We start from the raw sequence: 5,833 nt of genomic DNA, 5'->3' as shown, positions 1-5,833 counted from the left end.
GTGCAGCGCAACATTAAAACTTTGCACACTGAATATTTGGAGATTTTTCTACTTTGCAAGAATCATTTCCATGTGGGGTAGTTCCAGTTTTGAATAAGTGTTGAATAAGTATTACTCCATGTACATATGAGTGGCTATATTCAGATGTCACTTCATCTCTTCTGGCCTGGTGTGAATGGGATGGATGGAAAGCTTACTTGCCATAGCAATTCAGAAGACAGAATATTATCCATAAGCCATTCTATGGTTTCAAAATGCAACATTTTTTGACATTTCTGAAGCACCAACTGACCCTAGTCCAACCTGGTGTCTTTCAGAGGGTGTAGGACAACTCCCCATGGCCAACTAGCTGCAGGACAATTCAATGCTGTATCAATCATTTCATTCAGTTATTTTTAATATTGGTGACCATGTTTTCATTGAAATTATTGTACTCTCTTGTATTTCTGGATTGACTTTCTTTATTTTATTATTATTGGCCACAGTTCTGTTGAAATTAATTTCAAACTTTTGCATTTGTTGAGTTGTCTTGCGGCAAGTTGACTGTGATGAGTTGGCCATGATGAGTTGTTGTCCCATTCTGCTTTTGGAGGTTTCACACTATGCCCATCAACTCTGCCAGCAGAGTGAATGGTTAAAATACCCGGAGAGCATCAAGCTGTGGAAAGCTGCTCTATACTCTACGCAGCATTCAAAATGATATAATTGCTAATCGTTGTTTATTACATCTGTATATGAGTACCAATACCAAGCTCTAACATTACCTAGATGCAATACAATCAAGAATGAAGATATAAACACAAGTTTGGGGGAGGCGGCCATAGGGAGTTTCTGGGCTGGGACAGTCACAGAAAGCAGCGTCAGAGAGTTATGGAGAGCGGCGGAGGCGCCTACGGAGCCGCTAAAGCGGGAGGCACGTTTGACCTGTGGCATTGCTTGCAGCAGCCACAGGTCATTGCACGCATTTTCAGTGCAGTATTTGCACTCGTTGTTTTCTCCTGCATCATTGGGGAAGGTTACACCAACCAGAAGTCATCGCCTCATCTTTCCTGCATCTTTAATCATAGTGAGGATGCCTGTCGTTATGGTATCGGCATTGGTGTGGTTGCCTTCCTGGCTTGTATATTTTTCTTTATGGTCGACATCTACTTCCTCCAGATTAGCAGTGCCACTGATCACAAGTATCTTGTTATGGCCGACTTAGCCTTCTCAGCTGTTTGGACCTTTTTGTGGTTTATTGGATTCTGTGTGCTGACAAACCAGTGGCCATCAGTGCAGCCTGGAGATGTATTAATTGGGGCTGGTTCTGCCTGTGTATCAATTGCCTTCAGTTTCTTCTCCATTTTTTCATGGGGACTCCTGATTGCCTTCGCCCTTCTGCGTTACCATATGGGTGTCCAAGATTTTGACCAAAGTTAGATCGACCCAGCTCCAGGTCCAACACCCCCATACTCCAGTTACCCCAATGCCAGTCATGAGAGCTACCAGCAGCCACCCTTCACTCGCACTGGAGAGAACTCTGAGGGCTACCAGCCTCCACCTGTGTATTGATTGCTACTCACTGTTCAAAGCAGCTGGCAGGGAATAGTACATTAGTGCTATGTATTCATTTCTCGGGGTGGGGACTATGTTTACTGTGAAATTGTGAGGATGCTACAACCAAGATTGTAGGTTGTGCCTACAAGTTCTGGGATAGTCTATTGTTTTCAACTATTTTCAAAACTTGCTTCTTGGAAAAAAAAACCCTCTTTCTTTTGTGGGTACAGGAAGCTTGTAGTATGACTTGCAAGGCATATTAATTGCTGAAATGGTATTGACTACTTGGTCTTACTACTGCTGCAGCTAACCTAAGCTGCTTGCTGGAAATTAAGCTAGGGGAAATTAAGCTTGCAACTGAGGAAGACTACTTCTACTGGATATGCCCCAGTGGGATCCTTACTACTTCTATCTGCCTAGTGCTGTTACATCTGTGCCTTGGTGTGCTTGTTCATCTTGACCATTCCAGACCTCCAATGGCTCTGGTGTTCCTATGGCTGTGGCGCTACCCTTCCAGACTGAGAAATGCCTGTGCAGTGCTTTCTATCATTTCAGCTGCTGATACCAAAACCAATTAAAAGCATTTCTAGATAAAGCTTTAAAAAAAAAAGAATGAAGATATAATTAAAAACAACAATATAAATCTTTCAATATCAATGTCCATATAAATTAGGCTACACTTTCTGATATTTATTGTTTATTTACTGATGCAGATGTAAGGTTCATGCATTACATTAAGCAACCTCGCTTAGCCATGCTATCTTCAATAAGCCAAAATTGGCTGCTCAAGCACATATAATACAATGTGTGAACAAAATTAGAGGCACCACATGTGAATTGTAAAAGCAATAGAAAGATACTGATAGTTTCAAAGAAACTTCAGAGAAGACATTCAATTGCATAACTTCTTTATGTTCTCCTTTCTGTTTATTTTATCTATTTTAGCTGGTATTCACAAACAAAAAATAAGTGTGAATGGTTGCTTAGAGCAGGAGCTGATCTCTTTCATAAACTGTAGATCATACAGGATGATCTACTGGAAAAAAATGCAGATCTGTACCTAGGGATGGGATTCTACCAGTTCGCACCTATTCGCTAGAACCGGTTGTTAACATTCTAAGCAGTTCAGAGAACCAGTTGTTAGAAGAAATTACTGGCCTAATCCTGTAAGGAAGACAGGAAGGAAACATTCTGGTGTTGCTTACAGAAACTGCCTCTCCGTTAACCCTTATTACATTTTTGGCAGGACTAGACTTCCTGTCTTAGGAACTTCTCTGGAATTTTTTCCCCTCCTTTGCTGGTACTTTGCTTGTGTGGAGTGACCATTCAAAGTTACAATGGCACTGAAAAAAGTGACTTATGACCATTTTTCACACTTACAACTGTTGCAGCATCCCCACAATCATGAGAGGCCAGGCAAGGAGATGCGTGCCTCGATGTGAGTGATATTGAGTTGGCCATGCCCAGCCAATAACATGACCACCAAGCCATGCCCACCAACTAAGCCATGCCCACAGAACTGGTTGTTAAAAAATTTGAATCCCACCCCTGTCTGTACCTCATTTACTACAGATCAAAGTTTCTACTTTCTATTATTCCTAGAAAACCAATTAATCCATCTACACTGATCCCAAGTTTCCAGTTTACATGATAGATTAAATATAAGTGACTGACATTTTGGACCCTTTCACCAGGTGCAGTAGCCTAAGTCAATATGCTAACTAAAGAAAATTAGTTGCATTTAGGTTTTTACATTATGGTAAGCCAGAAACTTTGGATAAAAGATTATGGTGTCTCTTTAAAATGACAATATACACATTTCTATGGTTTTTTGGTTTTTTTTGCTAATCCTGTTCTCCAAACATGGTTTGTCTAAGGTCTAAGAAAGGGATAGAGTGAAAGAATGAAGAGATTTGACAGAAAAAAATAGTAAACCCGCCTTTATGAAAACCTTTTCTCCACAAGATTTATGTGGTGTGTATAAAGGTCACATATATCACTCCTGCCTCATCAATATGGAAGATATAGCAATATTTCCCAGCCCAACAGCCACCAGAGTTAGGATTTTAATTCCCCTCATCTACAAGCAGCAATACATTTTGAACAGGATTATATTTGATTATTGGAGATAGGAAAGAAACATTTTGCCTTTTCATTCCATCAATCCATACATATGGAATTCTCACTTTCTGACTCAGTGTCATAAATAACACAATGTGGTATTAGGCACTAAGCATCTTTATCTTGGTGGATGTACTTTCCATTATTGCCCATGTATGCAAAAATTTGTATCTATGTATGGGGAATCACTTAAATAATTACTCTATCATATAACCCCGGGGGCGGGGGGGGGGAAAGCCAATTAAATGAAATGATCTAATAATGGTCCATGTTTAGAACATCAGCTGCCCAGAGTCATTTGATAGTGAGATGGGCACCACATAAGTTTAATAAATAAATAAATAGTCAAAGACCACATGGACAAAAATCTGTTGAGGAGAGTGGGGTCAGTTTGTATTTATTAGGAACCTTTCCCAAAAATTCAATGAAAAAACAAGGCAAATTATAGAAACTTCTATATTTTATACCCGGGGTTCCCAAACTTGGCAACTTTTAAGACCTGTGGACTTCGACTCTCAGAATTCCCCAACTGCCATATTACAGTTATGTCTGCCTGCTTCCCCTACACCCTTTTCAGGTACAAAGTTTCTTTCTGACACTTGTCTCATTACACTTGTTAGCTAGAACCTTTTGACCTATTTGTTTGGCTTCTGTGCCTTTTAAACCTAGTGCATACGTCAGATTGTGGTTAACAAGTGGTCTTAACCATGATCTGTAATTACATCTTATAGAAGTTTGACTTATCTTAACCATAGACCAGGATGTTAAAATAAAAACTACCGTATGGATAAACAATCTTGTGTTCTGCACAATGTCGTCTGCTACCATTGCTTTGGTTAGCTTACTGTATCCCACATGTATTTTATGAGGCTAACCTTGATCATTGCTGTTGAACACACACACAATTACCAAAAGGGGTGGGTGGAAGATCACTGTTTCCTGTGTCATGTTACTGTGAGATCAGTTTAAGAATAGTGAATACAAAACTGTCATTCAAATATATAACCTTCTTTGGAGCAAGCAACTCATAGACATGTCTTGTTTCACTTTGGGGGTCATGACCTCTGACTCACATATGAAAAAGTTTAAGAATATCAGTTATCTGTACTAGCACAACAAATATGCTCAGAAATGGCCAATCACCCACTTCAAACATAGACTGGGGGAGATACTCATCACAAAACCATTCATGTAGGAGAATAACTTACAGATGAATATTTTTCTTAAGCATCTAAGAAATCTTTTCTTCTGCAGAAACTCCAGAAGAAAAATTAATGCCACTCTGAATTGATAGTTCAAACAGATAGTGCTACCTTTTCCTTTAGATAGCAAAATACAGCTAAGGCTGCTTGAATTACAAAAAAAAATGTGATGGGATCTCTATTTCTATTTATTGTTATCATGCTAAATCCTCCTCATTTCTCAGAAGCCATACATTTTGACATCTAGTTTTATTCCACAAGTTAAAAGAAGATAAAGTAGAATTGGTTACATGATACCAGATCCCCTTCAATGCACCATTCAAAGCCAGACATACAGCTGAAACCCATAAAAATTCAGTAGGGCCCAAATGACCCATTAGTCATATGGAAGCTTGTTTTCTTCTGGGATAGTCAACTATAAAGCCTTTACTGATCTTTTTCTAAGAAAAGCAATGAAAACTAAGACACAAGAAGAGCATTGACACACACACTCACTCACACACAAACACACACTGAGGAGAGTGAGAATGAGACGGAGAGTGGGGGGACTACCTATCCGCAGTACCAAAGGCTAAAGAGTCTGAAGAAGTTATTGTTCCCTTCTAAAAATTTCAGTTTTTAATAATGTGAAGAAATTTTTTCTTAAGTTCATCCTAGAACTACAGAGATGTTCTGTGCTAATGCTGAAATGAATTTCCACCAGTGAGCCAAACCAAAAATAGAACAATGAGAACAAACCTCTTACAACTTATATCATTTTTTTAATTAAGACATCTATCTAATTTGGTTTGAATCAGTATATTTCCAGATTATGTGCTGACAGGTGAGCACAAATTTAAATAGACACCCCTAAAAGTATGCTTGGTGTATAATGAACCAATGTGAAGTAGTTTAGATGTTAAGCAACAAATTGGAATTAAGAATTTATTATTTACTAGAATGACTAGAATCAAGTCAAGCATTGCAATGTGTCA

General features: G+C 38.8%; 1 pseudogene; it reads left to right on the top strand.

Moving 5' to 3' along the window:
- The first annotated feature begins 836 nt into the window (after positions 1-836).
- On the top strand, positions 837-2,149 carry LOC113435606 (synaptogyrin-2 pseudogene; annotated as a pseudogene).
- Positions 2,150-5,833: the final 3,684 nt, after the last annotated feature.

The sequence above is a fragment of the Pseudonaja textilis genome, chromosome 3 (genome assembly GCF_049901715.1).
Source record: "Pseudonaja textilis isolate UNSWEBS1 chromosome 3, rPseTex1.2, whole genome shotgun sequence".
Taxonomy (NCBI): Eukaryota; Metazoa; Chordata; class Lepidosauria; order Squamata; family Elapidae; genus Pseudonaja; species Pseudonaja textilis.
This window is presented reverse-complemented; position numbering and strand designations above follow the sequence as displayed.